We start from the raw sequence: 17424 nt of genomic DNA on the forward strand, positions 1-17424 counted from the left end.
CGCTGCAGCTAGTGTATTGAAATTTGTAGTTTGATTTTTTTTTCTATTGATCTACCGGTAATACATCTTGCTTGGTAGGTCTAACATATTCAAAATCAAGTCTGATTGGTCAATAATTCATTATCTAGCACTTCAGCTTATTTATTGGACGAACCAATTTCTGAAGAAAACGGATAAAACGTTATCTATAATTGTACATACTTAGAGAGCAGAAATGTTTTGTAGTTGAGTGATGGCATTTGAGGGTGGTAATACTATCGTGTTATAATTTATTGATAGTTGTTGAACAATATCATAAAGGAATCAGAGGATCATTTATAAGGTCAATACATTGTAAGTATTAACTAAAAGTTTCTTTTCTGAAAATTCTATTTTAGCATCAAACTCGATTGGTGTTTATCTCATCTACAGCGTTGACAATGTCATTAACTTTTACATATCCTTTTAAGCTCCATTTGTATGTGTTTTAGATATCCCTGTGTCACTTTAATTGAAAGTAATTTTGGATCTGATGGAAAGTCAGAAGAATTATTGTTTTTTTTGTCTAGGTACAAATGAAATATGTTGGAAACGTGTAAAGCAAAGCGGATTGATATTTTAACCACATGTGTCACGAAGTGTATATTGTTTCATTTACTTAATGTAAAACAAAAAGAAACATTGTACTTTATGCAGAATAAGTAGTCGTGAGTTTTTTTAAATTCTAATCTACCACGTTGAATACAACAAGAGAAATGTAGATAAAACAAATATTGAAATAATGATTTGCTGAAATGTACAACAATTGCAGTATAACTAATGAGGTGATTTTAAAAATAGTTCATTTTATAGGTACAATATCGCTGCAACATTTCTGGAACTATCTTTTATTGCAGATTCGTTATGAAGCAAAGTTGTGACTGTACAAAAATATTCTTTGCTCCAAAAGTCATGAAATATTTAAGACAAACGATAGCTTACGCAACCTAATATCACTTTTTGTTGGCTAAGATTCTAAAAAAAAGAAATCTTTTGGTTACCCAAAGAAGACTGCTCTTCTATTTTTATTTTTAGAAATGATAACCTCAAATAACTAGGATCATAATGTCACAGCGTTTCTAAAACCAAGAAACTAATCCCAATTGTCGTATATAAAGCAATGCTTCCCATACATTGTCTGATCTAACAATAATCTGACGTTAAGAGTGTTTAATGTATATTCTCTTAAAATATTGTATTTTCTGTATGTTTTGTTGCTTATATACGTTAATAAAATCGAAGTCCATTAAAGCGACGTCGTACGATACTAAGTCAACATGATTTCGTTTAAAGAGTTGAAAAAAATCTTTCTTTGTATACGTTTAAGACAACCTATTTACGATCAAAGACATAGCTATTACAAAGTATGGATACCAACATATATATATAAGCATAAACATCATTCTTGTCAAAGTCATAAATGGAGCTAAATAATGGATGCCCTTAAATGTGTTGACGCTGTTTCGTTCGTGTTACTTTTCATTGTCTTTTAACAATGTAAATTATATGTTGGGCTCTATCATATTTTGTTTTACTCTGGTTTATAAAAATGAGGATGACGATACAATAAAACAATAAAAAATCGAAAACAACACCATGGCCATAAACAAAAACGAATGACGATAAAAAAAAAACGATTGACAAATAAGATAATTTGCATTGCGAATGCCACCCAAACCGACGTCGAACTAAATTGTTCTGCTGGCCTTACGGTCATAAAACTTTCGAGCAAGATTTTTGTACTCAGACTCGAGAATCAACCAATTAAAATACAGGATTTGGTGTTTCGAGCATGATTTTTGTGCTCCAAGCACTGAGCAAAGTTTTATGACTTTAACCCCAGGTGTTAGCAGTCTGTTCTCAAGAGAGGCATCGGACATGCAACAACCTCGGCGACAAATTCGATTCTATCTATGACAAGTTGATTTATTCAGTCGTGGAAATTTTGAACCATACAGATGCAATAGTGGATTTAAGGATGTTTGCTTGTATTTGAATGCCTTAAAAAAAAATGCACATTGACCACCATTTTTCTTTTTATAAATCTTTTACATGTATAATGATAAGCCATCTGTTAGAGTCTTATAAAATTTTAATTAGTTTTTAAATAGTTTTTGAGAACTTAAACTTGTCAATGATAAAGCTATGAAAAATCAAAAAGAACATTTTACTGCCAAAATTTCAATGGCTAATATCTTGTAAACAAGCACATTGACCTTATATATTTTGTTTGCAATTTTTGGTTCCTTTATTAGTCCCCTATCAATTTATACTAGTGACTGTGTTATGAAAAGCTATTTATTAAGTTCGAAACTCAGTAGCGAACTTCTTTTTACATTCAAAATATACTTTTACCATAAGATTAACTTAATCTGGTTTTTAGTTTATACATATTTTATTGTTCCAAAACGACGAACGGATTATTCACAAGTTTTTCAACTTAGTATCGTCTTCTCCAAACTAGTTGCGATTAATGACGGGTTGTGATCTGCTTCAAGAAAGAAAAAAAAAACGCAACATACTAATTTGAAATTATGCAAATAATCATAGATGACAACAACCATCTGAAAAATGACAAAACTAACAATATAAATATGAAATGCTTCATGTCCCATACTGACTAGTTGTCCGAGTACCCAATGATCGTGTTAGATATACAGTCAATACAATAACAAATTTAGTGACATACCTTCCAAACTTGATCGCATGACAACATTGTAAACTTATTTACTAAAATTTATAACCTACTTTTGTCGTAGGTGTTTGGAAGAAAAAACATATGTATTTTTGGGGTTTAATCTTATCCGTTTTTTTCATATTCAACATCTTGGAAAACTATTTACAAACAATCTCCCCCTTTCCAACTACAGTTCTTCAAGGCTTGGCATTGTCTCTACAAGATATTTTATCGATTATATTAAGGTCATAGAAAATGATGTTGGGAAAAGTAATGATGAAGACAAATAACTTGAAACTCAGTTATCATTTAATGTCATCATTTCCCTCTAAATTAAGCAAACGAAGTCAACAGCAGGATTTTGGATTTTCGTAAAGTTTGTTTGTTATATTTCTATTTGGAAATAATTTCTGAACTACCTTAATTTTCTAGCAGATGTACATGAGCTGCAGGAACAGGTTGATACTTCACAAATGTATCAATTTAGCCTGGGAAACTTTTAAGTTCAAGAAAAGTACCAACAATCGAAGACAAAAATATCCATTTTTTCAGATGTGAAAATTAATCTATGCTAATGATATGTAATAAATGTTATATTTACATGAATACGTCATAGTTAATTTCATCTTTCACTCTTAACTCCTAGAGGTGTAATACCACCAAATCATAGTACGTCACATCCGGTTGTATACGAAAATAGGTTTGAAACAAAGATAACTTCTGCAGAATGTTTTGAAAAGTGCAAATTTAACAAAGATTAAGAGGGGAAAATCAATGGTGGTATTACACCTAGAGCTATGTTTAGTTTCAAAGTAAGATGAATTTGTGTAAGGTTTCAAATAAAGCTAAAATTGTATATGGTTTATTTTGAAGTGAGATGAATTTGTATATAATAGTATGCTTTCAAAGTGAGATGAATTTGTATATGGTTGCAAAGTGAAATGAGTTTGTATATAGTTTATTTTGAAAGTATGAAGCATTCAAAGCAATTCTTTATTTTTTTATGAAGAATGTTGCTCCTGACAACTGAAATAAACATAGCAAAACTGCTTCATCATTGCAATAAAATAATAAAATAATTTTTGTTCGATTAAATCCCAGACAATAAAAATCTTTGTTTTACTGACAATTAATGGCTAGTATAGTATATAATCACTCAAGGGATAGTGGCACATTATAATGAACTGTCAACAAAACGAAAAATAAAAAACTAACTGCCTTATTGTATTTTTAATCTTCCTAAAGGCAATTAGTTCAATTTGTTTTATTAAAAAAAAGATGGAAATAAAAGTAACTTTCCAACTAAATATTTTTGGGGACTTTTTATCTATAAAATACCAGTACAGACTTCACATCATTAAGGCTATAAACTATAAATGAAAGGAACAATAAGAACTGAAAATCATATGTTTACTCCTGAATCGTATATTTATTAGTTCTTTCCTGATTTCCATAACAGATTTGTATTGTTCTATGCATATTATTTTTGGCGGAACTAAAGATACTACACACATTATGCAAATATTATACCCAACACAAAATAAAGGTGTGTGTGAGTGTGTTGAATAAAGTAGTATGAGTTCAAGTGAATTGGAAAAGAGACATAGTCAAGAGGTTAAAGCGCATGTCAGTGATTTAGATGTGGTTGAATCGGAAAAGAGACATAGTCAAGATGTTAAAGCGCATGCAAGGGATTTTGATGTGGTTGGGTCGGAAAAGAGACATAGTCAAGATGTCAGAGCGCATGCCAGGGATTTTGATGTGGTTGAATCGGAAAAGAGACACAGTCAAGATGTAAGAGCGCATGCCAGGGATTTAGATGTGGTTGAATCGGAAAAGAGGCATAGTCAAGATGTAAGAACGCATGCTAGAAATTTTGATGTGGTTGAATCAGAAAAGAGACATAGTGAAGATCCTACATTCTGGCGCCTTTGTCGTCGTCGTCGGCGGCGTCCACAAATATTCACTTTGTGGTTAAATTTTTTGAAACTTTAATAACTTTCTTAAACTAACCTGGATTTATACCAACCCTGGACAGAAGCTTGTTTATGATCATAAGAAAGTATCCAGAAGTAAATTTTGTTAAAACAAAATTCTCGTTTTTCTGTATTTATCTTATAAATGTACTTACTTTTTCTGCAAGGAAACATTACATCCACTCTGTGGTTAAAGTTTTTGAAAATTTTAATAACTTTTTTAAACTTTCCTGGATATCTATCAAACTTGAAAAGAAGCTTGCTTATGATCATAAGATATTATCCAGAAATAAATTTTGTAAAAACAAAATTCTGGTTAATTATAATCCTGGTACTTTTGATAACTATTTAAACCACTGGGTCGATGCCACTGCTAGTGGACGTTTCGTCCCTGATGGTATCACCAGCCCAGTAGTCAACATTTCGGTGTTGACATGAATATCAATAATGTGGTCATTTTTATAAATTTCCTGTTTACAAAACTTTGAATTTTTCGAAAAACTAAGGATTTTCTTATTCCAGGCAAAGATTACCTTAGCCGTATTTGGCACAACTTTTTGGAATTTTAGATCCTCAATGCTCTTCAAGTTTGTACATGTTTGGCTTTATCAATATTTCGATTTGAGCGTCACTGATGAGTCTTATGTAGACGAAACGCGCGTCTGGCGTACTAAATTATAATCCTGGTACTTTTGATAACTATTTTCCGTATCTTACTTATAAATGGACTTAGATTTTCTGCCAGAAAACATAACATTCACTCTGTGGTTAAAGTTTTTGAAATTTTAATAACTTTCTTAAACTATCCTGAATTTGTACCAAACTTGGACAAAAGCTTGTTTATGTCAAAAGCTAGTATCTAGAAGGAGATTTTGTTAAAATTTTGTACCTGTTTTTTCGTATGGGCAGTTAAATAAGACGTGACTTGTGCAATGACATATTCTCACATAAGTTCTAGAAAGGTATTCTAAATTGATGTCATTCGAAATCTTGTTTTGATTATCGCTTCGAACGCGTCATTGTTCGGGTTCATTTGTATCGGTATGATACGGGCTGAGTTAGTTTATCGTTATCGTGCGTCGATAATTTGTGGAATATTTAGATGTTGTAATGCAAGGGAACAAACAGTGAAAAGGGTATTAAAATTGTTTTTCCGAATTGCATTCTTTTACTTTAAATTCAGATAATCAGTCAATGAATCAGTGATAAGCTCTTTTCTTTTTGTCACGGAAATAGAAAAAAAATCATTATTCACAACTATGCTTGCGGTCGTAATTTCCCTTTTCCTTACCCAAGACATTCTTCCGGCTCTTTTAAATTCAATTAAATATGATTGTTTTCATATCAATGTTAAGACGAAGTCAAGTATAGCATGAAATGCTTTCTTGGTATAAAGGAAGCAAAAAAAATAAGAAAATTTCATATATGATTTTTACTCTGTATGGTATCATCAGTAAAAGGAATGTTGTTTTTCGATAAATTGGCAATTAAAGACTCCAGAAATATTTCGGTTGAATAATTTAATTAAAATAATTGGATTTTTTTCATTGGAAGAAATACACGGGTGTCATTCGGTTTAACGAGAGAAATGATCGTGAAAGAATATCTAACGGCGGTCAAGTATTGAGAGACGATCGTGAAAGCTCTGGTAACGGATCGTGAAAGACATTTAATGTAAATTCTAGTTCAGAATCTTTGAAAAAAATCTCTTAATTTTCAAAACGTGAAACAAATCCGAACAAAAAAATATGTCTGTCAAAATGGTTTAACTTCCTCAACATAACTGTGAAATAAGATAAAGAAAATATGCAGTACTTTATGAAAAAACACAAAAGGCGCAATGCATGTCTATGAAATTAATTTCAAATAACACGCTTTTTGTACCTTTAATGGTCATATTTCAGTTTATCATGATATATTTGAAATTTAATCTTTGGTGTATCTGATAGTACAGGAAAATTAAAGTATTTTCGTCCCTTAAAATCATTAATTTGTATATGAAAACCTTGAAATTGTTGAATTTCCACCAAACTTGATCGTGAAATATCAGGCACATAGCAAAATCATAGACTCAAACACATCAAACGAATGGAAAACAACTTTCATATTCCTAGATTTGTATCGGTATTTCTTCGAGTAGAAAATGGTGGATTGAACAGATTTTATAGCTAGCTAAGCATCTTACTTCTAAGAAAGTCGTATAAAACTCCATTTCATTGACAACATTGTGTGAACAAAACAAACAGAAACCCACTTCACTTGAACATTGGCGAATATTTGTCTCATAGCCAATCTTATCACATCTCTTAATTTTGATATTAAACACACTGACAGAAAAACGAAACTGAAGATCCTGCAAGTTTTCCAACAGAAATACTTCATACCCTTTTCTAGTGCAAAAGAATGAAGTTCTTTTAAGATTCTGTCTTTATCTTTATATTTGAAATGCATTTGTTAGTCCTTACGCTTGACCGTTACAAAAAAAAAGGTATGCACACAATTGTTTTTATCTGATTTTATTTGTATATGTAAACATCAAAATACATGCAGGTACGTACGGTTGTTGAACCTTTGCGAATTGAAAATTTCTATATTTTAACTGCTAATTCTAAAGCCCAGATTTACAATTGATTCCTTTTAAGACAGAGAACAACAGCGTTGACAAACAAACTGACAGACTGACAGATTGTGGTTTAATTTGATTGGAAAAAGATATTAAATCATCAGTCCGACTAAACCGAAAAACAATGTTCATTACTACAATAATATTAGAATGTCTATGTTCGTTTAATCCCCCTTTCAATAAAAAAAAAAGAGGAAAACTACAATCAAATTGCCAACTGCGTTTTATAAATCTTGTCCTATAAAAGCCATATATGTGTCAGTTGTGTTAATTGAAATATATATCTATGATATACTGAACAATGTGAAGAAGGCAAATTCACAGTAACCATGGTAACATTTACTCAAAAGTATCTGCTTCTTATCCTTCATCAAGTATGCTGAATGAAAAAACATTTTTCCTCTTTGAAAAAACCTTTAATTTCTAATGTAGATCTGAATTAATTGACAATAGAAGACAGAATGAAGCATTTTAAATAGCCGTAATACATACATTTTTTTCTAACATACATTATTGGTTTAAATTTGTAATCATGTATCATGTATGTCTTTAATTTGTAATCATGTATCATGTATGTCTTTATTAAGCATTATGCTACGTAAGTATTTAATCAAAAAGATACGATTTTCCTTTATTATGCTAATTTTCTGGTTTTATTTGTTTGCATATTCGGAGAGTGTTACTCTGAATACCACAAATATGTAAGCTTCTATTGCTAAATAAAGGCAACAGTAGTATACCGCTGTTCAAAACTCATAAATACATGGACAAAAAACAAAATCGGGGTAACAAACTAAAACTGAGGGAAACGCATTAAATATAAGAGGAGAACAACATTAAAATGTAAATTGTAAATGCCGATTAGATAAAACACAGAAAATGCAATAACATTTTCAGGTTTATCTCCGTAAAAAAGTTTAATAAAAGAACGGTCGTCTGAGTCCACAAGTTGGGAAAAAATAAACGTTAAAGTTAAGCGTTTATTGAATTATTTTTCCTTTAACACTTGTATATGTTTCAGAAATCAGGAAACACATAGAATTATCTCTGAAGTAAAAAGATGTTTTGTTGAAGTGGAACTGTTAAGATGACAAAAATCTATATTTTAAAGTGTCCAACATTAATTATACGATACAATTTACCTATTAGCAGAAAAGACAACCGTTTGTAGTTATATATAATGTGAAGACTTATAAGTTTAATCTGTTATATAAAAGGGGCACAAGATGTTGAATTCATGTTTACTGATTGACTCAAATTCTCACATTTCATTTATAGCTATGGAAAACATTTATCCATAATATTAAAATTCTAAAATAAATAATTTACAGAAGTTCGTTTTGTGTGTATTTTAGTCTAGATACCATATAATTAACTCTCGAGTTGACCTCCGGAGACCTGTAGTAGTCATATAAGCGATATAAATAGAAATATAGATATAAATAGAAACGATCTCGTGCATTTAGATTTTTCTAGTTCTGTTTTATTTCATATTATAGGTTGTTTTTACCTGTATAAGAATAATATTTGTGGATCGAATCAGTCAATCATATGATTAATCTTTTTCACTTTCAAGTTCACATTCTTTTCCTTTAAATGACTCAAAACGCAAAATGCATGCGCTATCCATCTCTAGCTAAATGGTTTAATTGGAGTTCACATGAATACGGATTCTATGAGGTCGAATTATTTACTTGCACGTGAATAATTTATCATCAATGTTTCTTAGCTGATTTTAACAAATTGAACTATACCAGTCGATAAAAACGAATTATAATATCATTATTTCACTTTCAATAATGATTGAGGAAAAATAAAAAAAGTATTTTAGATTTTGTAACATGTCATAGCTAGTGCCCCTTTAAACAAAGAGACCAATATACAATTTAATTACAATTCCCTCGAAACCATTCCGGTTTCCTTTTGATTTCTTCAAATTTCCGTTTGTTTTTTTGTTTTTTGGGGGATTTATAGTTAATTTAGTATAATTGCTTTTTCCCCTATGTTTTCATATATGGGCGTTTTTCAATAAAAGCGTAAATTTCAGACCTAAAAAAATGGAAAATCAACTTGTCTAAAATTTAATTTCAAGAGTTATTTTGAATACCTCTATAATAGACCTGTTTGTAAACAAAAAGTGCAATCTTAAATATTCTTTAAAATGAAATTATTTTCATAATTTGTGTACTGTTTCGTAGGGGACTTTTGTCCCCTACGAAACTTCTAAACACACATATGTTTTGCAATTTTAAATGTTTCCTATAGACATTCCAGTTTGTTTACTTTAAATACTAGAAAAAATATAATTTTTTTCTGAATTGGAAAACCATTTTTATCGATAAAGATTAGACAGTACTTCACATATGAAGGTTCAACTCATGTTACGTAGTGGACATTTTGATGCGTTTCGTAGTGGACAAAACCGTTTCGTAGTGGACGAAAAGTTTCGTAGTTGACATCAACCCTATTATATGTTAAAAAAAACATAATAAAAATTACATGAAACTAACCTTTGTTATTTGTTTTGCACGAATATAATTGAAAAAAGATTTTAAAAAAGAGACTGCATGGTAGTGGTAGTGTCCACTACGAAACGTTTTTCTCCCATACTTGTTTCATAGGGGACCGTTTCGTAAGGGACGTATTCGCATGTTTTATTTTTCCCCACAATCCCTATATTGCAATAGTAACAAGACTGATTGTATTCATCAAAGCATTTATCAAGCTGTACACTGATATTTTTTTCATAATTTTAAAACCAGATACTGAAGGAGATTTGACCCGTTTCTTAGTGGACATTATCAAAAATACGGTATCACTCTGGTCCATTTGATGTGCTCTTTTTTTCTTACCAATAATTTAATTGCCGTTATAAAAGCATCACTTCTTTTGTAAGACCCTAATGTTTATATCTCTTGCAAACAAAAATAACATTGATTTTTTAAAACTGTTTATTGGCAAATTTTAATGACTACGTTTCGTAGTGGACATTTTGTGAGGGACACACCTTCTGAAATTAAAATAACTATATTGAAAGCTGTTTATTAAAATATGTTGGCTCTGAACATACTTTTGAATTATTAAAGAACTTATGTAAAGTTAAAAGAACCATTTATTTCTTCATTTTTTTATGATATTTTAGAGTATGAATGTTGAATAGGCGGTCTAGGGACATGCCATTTTGGTTGTTTTGGACCATTCAGGAGTCAATATCTTATCAATCCCTCTAAAATTAAACTGTTTTAAATTGCTTTAAAATGTTAAATCTAATTCAATGTACTGACTGCACAAAAAATTACTTGCAAAGATCAAACACATTTTTTTTTAAAGTGGCTGGGACAAGAAAATACGTTTTTAATTAAAAACGCCCATATAATAGATTTAATTTCGTATGCTTGGTTGTTCTTTTTTGTTTGAATCGTGAAAAGCATTGTTTTTTTTTTGTAACCTACATTATTTCATGTATTTTATGAAGATTGAGTGAGTTGTAAATGTTAGTGCAACAGTCATTCATTAAAGATAACAGAACAAAAAGATAAAAGAAATAAAATTTCATTGAGCGGCAATAAGAAAATATCATAATCGAAAAGACATAAAGAGATAACACGGTTAATAAGTTACCGGTTGATAGATTTATTTAAGTATTAATTTTACACTAATGTTGTCTTAACCAAGTTGATTAACCAGATTATCTAGATCACTTTTTTTTCAATTTTTTTTCAATTTTTGTCATATTTAAGTGTTTGTGTATGCTATATTTTTCTCCACTTTCATGCAAATCTAGAGTTGAGTCTAAATTATTTTCTTAAAAATATAAACTAAATATTTGTTTCCTGTCTCTGCACTTCAATAAATTACAACATCATCAATGATACAAAGTGGTAACATCCCTATTTATGCATTATTGATGTATCATATTAACGGATATTATATTCTGTCAAACATAAACAGCAATAGAAGTAAACTCTTTACAATGAACGAATAGCTATCAATATAAATGTCCAAATCAAACAAAACAATCCTGTTATGTTAACGAAATCATTCACTGAATTTTTCAATACCCAGTAGCCTTGTACATGGAGGAACCTAGAGGAAATTCGTCAATGGTAGTTTCGGTTTATATATTAATGTTATTTGGCGATTACAAACCTGGTATAGGAAGCATACATTTTGGCAATCTCTGTCTAGAGTTCTTATTAGAATATGTATGGATTCAGGTAAACTAAATTTCTAATATACGACATCGGCTCTTTTTCTGTCGTTGTAAACTGTATGTTTAGCTCTAGACTTTTGTGTTTTTTGGCGACGTGCTGTGACGGTTTCCACAGTGTCAGATACTGCTTGGGTTGTTAAAATCACATAACTAGCGTACTCATTTATTGATATTTATAGATTATCGTTGACCATCTCAACGAGATTGATTTTCTCGCTTGAGCCGGAACGCTATTTTACCTATCATGACGTTGTCAATTTTATGTCAATTTCTTTAGCAACTCCACGTGCCTTCTTAGTTTCTTGCGATAATTTTCCATCTCAAGCGAGTAAATTGATATGAAAAATTATCACAAAAAAAAGATCAAAGGAAAAATGCACAAAATAGCGATAAAAGTTATTATACAATAAATGTTAATTATGTAGTGTTTTGTGAAAATAGATATGGTAAATGTTATGAAATATCAATCTCCTGCGTTTTGTGATTATACATGTGAACGTGTAAAATCATACAGTGCATTATACACATTTGTTTGTTTTATAGTGATGAAGATTATAACACAATGATATTGTGTCTTTTTGTTTTGTTCACACAATGATGAATATTATGAAATTTTATGCAACTTACACAAAAGTGAGAGGTTTAGCTAGCTATAAAAACCAGGTTTTTTTATCCACCATGATTTCCGGCAATAGCGACGAGCATGCTACCAAAAGACCCCCGCGGCGGTTAACGTTTACGACCTCCTCATATAAAAATATAACAGTTAGTTCAATGCCATACACAGAAGTTCTGTAATCTGCATCTTACGTTGTTACTTGACGGTCTTGTCGAAATGTCAGAACTGGAGGGTACCATAAGCTTAGCCGCTAATAATTCGGCATTAGTGAGACCACATGTAACCATGGTAGCACTTCGTCTTTTTCATAGCTTTAAATTAAACTTGTCAACATAATTTTATGTAGAAAAACACAAATATTTTATTGTTAGTTTTTCTTCTCCTATCACTTAACTGATTTCAATTTCACTATGAATTGTTTAAGAAAACTTTCTTTCTTTCAAAATACACGTTAAATTTCCGAAAGAGATTGCATTGAACATTGAGACCTAGCTTCGTAAGTAATTAACGACAATTTTATGTTGTCGTGTTGCTTTATTCCAATTTAAACGAATATTCCAACAGAGTCCCATTATGTCTTATGCAATCAGATTTCTTCAGAAAAGAAGACATCTTAACACGAAGTATTGGTGATTAAGGGAAATCATCAAGTTGCTAGAGGATTACATCGGAAATACTTAGGAGGAGCCATTGCAATTAGAAAAAAAAAGGCTTTGGACATTTCGTAAAATAATATTTGGAAATATAAAAGATTTACGTTACATTTGTTTTTTAGTTCAAATGTACCATAAAGGTATTTTTTATTCAATCCCTTCCTAAATATAGTTGATCTTGAAAATAAGTTTTCATAGGTCAGTTCTATGTTCCTTGTGAATTTGTACCAAAGGGGAAAAAATGTGATCTTCCATCACTGTATTGATGTCATAAATTACACATATGTCCTTACAAACAACGGTATATTTATTGAAGGGTTTTCCAAGTTCTCTACAAATTCTAAATTATTGGCACCAATTTTATCAACAATAAGAGCCGGGCTTCAACATTATTGTGAAACTACCTATTATAGAGGAGGTGTTAATCAGATGTGAAATATTGACAGTATGATATAATATCGAACAAAACCAAATAAAGAGGAAATATTTGATAGGGCAACAATACTTAGAAAAAGTTGGTAGTCAACAATTGTTATATTTTCCGATAGTGTTTTGGTGTTTACGCCGAGTAAGTCTTATTATCTCATCGGTCATTTCTCCATGAATATGTGTTTTTGATATTAGAAGCTTAACCCGTAAACAACATAAATGTGTTTGGTAGAGACCATTCTGGCTTTGAAATGTAGTACTAGGTACACAATGGAACTTTAACGTTTTATGCAAATCCTTAAGGTGTTGCGGATGAGTAATTATATTTAAGTTTATGGTGTTGATAACAAAACGTGTTTCATGAATTTTATTTTCACATACGTGTACATTTACATATGACATATTTAAAATATCGATTTAAAACGGAATGCAAATTTGGAAGGACAAGGAAGAATTCAAAAGTTCAAAATACAAGTGGTGAAATACTACCCTCATTATGAACAATTGCTAGACAATGCAAAAGAAGATTAATCATTGAAGAACACAATAAAGCAGTTAACATGTTTATTTTTCTATTTTCCTGTTTTATCTCTGATGTGTCGTATTTAACAATTCATAATATCAAAACATTAATTTCAATCCTCAATTGCAGAGTTCTATTCATCCTCCTTACGACGATTGCTATCATTCATTCAACCGATATTAACCTTCACAATAAACAAAGTTGTTTTCATAAACAAAATTGATATCTCGGTCCAGACTGTTAATACTGTGGTATGTTAATATGGCATTGGCAGAAATATGAATAAAACATATATATATATTGAAGAATTTCTGAAAGTTTTATTGAAATCCCTCCCTGAATTCCGTGGCGGTAACGTAAGTGGATGTGGAAAAGCTAAGTGTATGTTAAACCTTGAAAATTTGAATAAATAAGTCTGATAAAAATATATTGCAAGGTTTACTAACGATAAGAGTATTAAGGATTTCTATACTTTAATTGAATTATGTATGATTAAAACGTCTTGAAACCAGGTATCCTGATTATTTTTTTCATTTCTGTATACTTCAAAGGTAGCTTAAATGGATACACACACACACACACACACACACACACACACACACACACACACACACACACTCAAAGAATTCTTTAATTTGCTGTGACACTTAAAACTTCAATTGGTAAATTTCACTCTGAAATGTTGTGCAATAATTGTTCCAAAGTTTCAAGACTCGAGCTCTTAAAGAAATTTAAGAACCTCTAACTAAAATCAATTGCACACGTTTCTATTTCTTATATAGTGTATTGTATGCCATATGTAGTTTATAAGTTTTGACAAATAATTTATATTAAACGCCATGTGGTAAACTTGTGGCCATTATTTTGAAACAAAATACAAATCAATCAAACAGATAATAGCTTAATATAAGGAGTGCCATTATCATCATTAATTAACGTTTGACAAAACCGTTTATTGTCATAATATCTCTCGGGGAATATAGTGTTCATTCTTATATTATGTACACCATGTTCTCGATATAAACCAAAATGACTAGTGGCAGATGTAACATTGTAAACAAATATCCAGTATTGGAAAGAATGAAAAGGATTTGTTTACTATTTTTGAAAGTCAAATTTAATTACCATAATCAAGATATATTGTAACCCGATGGCATCGTAAAGCTGTTTATAATGTTTGTCATATCTGTTGATTTCGAGTATTCAGTATTCGTTAATTTATAAAAAAGCAAAAATATATTGCTGCTTTATAACTTTATTTTCATAACATAAACCACACAGTTGTAAACAAGGCAAACATAATATAAAGTTCAATAATAATGAATGTCATTTGAACTTTGTGAAATAAAATCTTTGGCATTATGAAAGTTGATACATGATTTCGAAATCTATTAGATGTATTTATCATCACTTACTAATGCTTCGGATTCATCAAATCTTCTAAGTGTTATTTTCGTATGCTATCGAAAATATGCTAAATAGAAATACATTTAATTTCTTTCGTTTATATTGATAATGTCATAATGCATAATAACATGAAAAACAACATCAACGTTTCCGTATTTTAGTTAACGATTTCAACAAATATTGTGTAAGAAACATTTTGTGTATTAACCAGGTTATACTGTTCAGGTATAAAACAGAAGTAAAAGGGCTTGAGGCATTTCTACTTATATTTGACTAGTTTAATTGATGAAAGATTCGAAATAATATATAAATGCAGATTCTGCTATTGAAGTTGTTTTGATTACGAAAAAAAAAAACCAAATTGTACAATTGTCTCGGCTTGTGAACTCTATTAATCGTGCTGTGAAATTAATATTATGCGTTCAGTCCCGGTTCCTGAAATTTTGCGTGATTGCATATTAAATGTAAAAGCTTTTATCTTAATTTGGGGAGGAAAATGTTAATTGCTACTCATTCTGATCTATATTTAAACGTTTTAATGAATAATTCTTATATCATTTGCATATCTATAAATACTTGAATTGGGATGGTCAATTCAAATTTTTCTCTTGGTTTACACTTCGATAAACCATGTTTCCGATACTACTTTTATAATCTATTCATGCGCGATACACATTCTTGTAGGGATACTGGGATTTTCAGCAAATTGCGATTATAAAACAATTGCATAACAGTTGTTTCTATTGTAATGCATATATAACAATAAAAAAAAACAAAAAAAAAAACGAATGCACTAAAGCTTCGAAAATGTATAAAAATAAAATTCAAATAAAATTCCGCGAAATTTCATGAAGGATTTGCCGAATTTACGTCTTGGCATAACACGACGTCATACGGGTGGAAATTTTCAAGGGAAAGATTATTTCGCTACATGTACGCTTCAAATTCTGATAATATTTAATTAAAATGAAGTTTGTGAGGTAGGTGCTATATTTCATTTTAGATTCTGATGCATTTATCGGACATTTATGGTTTTTAGAAAGTTAAGGTGGCGGCGTACTCCTTAGTTATGACATGCCATTGTGCTTTTGATGGCAAATATAGCAGCCATCAAACAAATAATGTAAATTAATAATCGCGTATGTTTGGCTGAAGAATTATAAGGATTAAACACATTTTTTCTAGAGGTTATTGATGTGTAAACCGGGTCTCTTACTCACAAACTTAACATAAAAGTCCTTTGGACTTTTATTCAGTTTGTGAGTTAATCACCCCGGTTTACACATCAATAACCTCTAGAAAAAATGTGTTTAATCCTATAATGTTTTCTACGTCGCTCAGTGATATGTGAATGTCGTTAAAATATATAGACTTCTATCTGCCTATGACGATAAAAAGCTTGAACGTCTCATGATAAATGGATTATATAAATATTATATATAAGAAGTATTTATTTATCATTATTTCAGTTTTTCTGTCTGACAGCATAATATTTATTCATTAAAACAAAATTGCGGACAATGTGTCTTGTCAAATATATTGAAAAAATATCTTTACTAACTACTTTTATATGCATCATATGAGATCAAATTGTAGAAATAAAATGCAAATTGAACTGTATATTTGGAATCGATTACATTATTTCAGTTATTGTCTGGAAAATTTAGAATCGCTTTAAACGACATTTTATTTTTAAATGCATCCTTAATAATATTTAGCTTACATAACTGTTTCCAGTTGCTAAATCAATTATTTTTTAATTTAAAAAAAAAAAAGGTTTATCAAATTTGGAACGTCTTTTCTTTGAGTCATCTTACCTCTCATATCCTCATCATGCCGGTCGATATGTAAAGCCCAGATACCTTCTTTCCATTAAACATCATGGTCTTTAAATGTTTTCCTTTCTCTTGCCCAGTTGTTCCATCCTTGAGTCGTTCTTTCTTAGAACATGGCCAATCCATCTCCAAGTGTATATGATATAATCACTAAATTCATTTGTTATATCTCTGATTTGAAGGTTTTCTTTTGATATGGTGCTGGGCCATATATTTTCAAAATTTGTTTCAGACATTTATTTGTTTAATCTAATTTAATTTTGTCTAGTTCCGTTGTTTTCCAGGTTTCACATTCACACAGTAGTATATATAACCAAACTGTTAAATAAAAGGGGGACGAAAGATACCAGAGGGAGAGTCAAACTCATAGATATAAAATAAACTGACAACACCATCGCTAAAAATAAAAAGACAAACAGACAAATAATAGTACAGAAGACACAACATAGAA

General features: G+C 30.3%; 1 protein-coding gene across 1 annotated transcript in view; it reads left to right on the forward strand.

Annotated features, from left to right (window-relative positions):
- The first annotated feature begins 233 nt into the window (after positions 1-233).
- Positions 234-17424, forward strand: part of LOC139519853 (alpha-2A adrenergic receptor-like) — a 45798-nt gene continuing 28607 nt past the window's right edge. The window contains exon 1 of the mRNA XM_071312130.1: positions 234-333. The gene's annotated coding sequence lies outside the window, so the exon portion shown is untranslated. The remainder of the gene's footprint in view (positions 334-17424) is intronic.

Source organism: Mytilus edulis, chromosome 4 (genome assembly GCF_963676685.1).
Source record: "Mytilus edulis chromosome 4, xbMytEdul2.2, whole genome shotgun sequence".
NCBI lineage: Eukaryota > Metazoa > Mollusca > Bivalvia > Mytilida > Mytilidae > Mytilus > Mytilus edulis.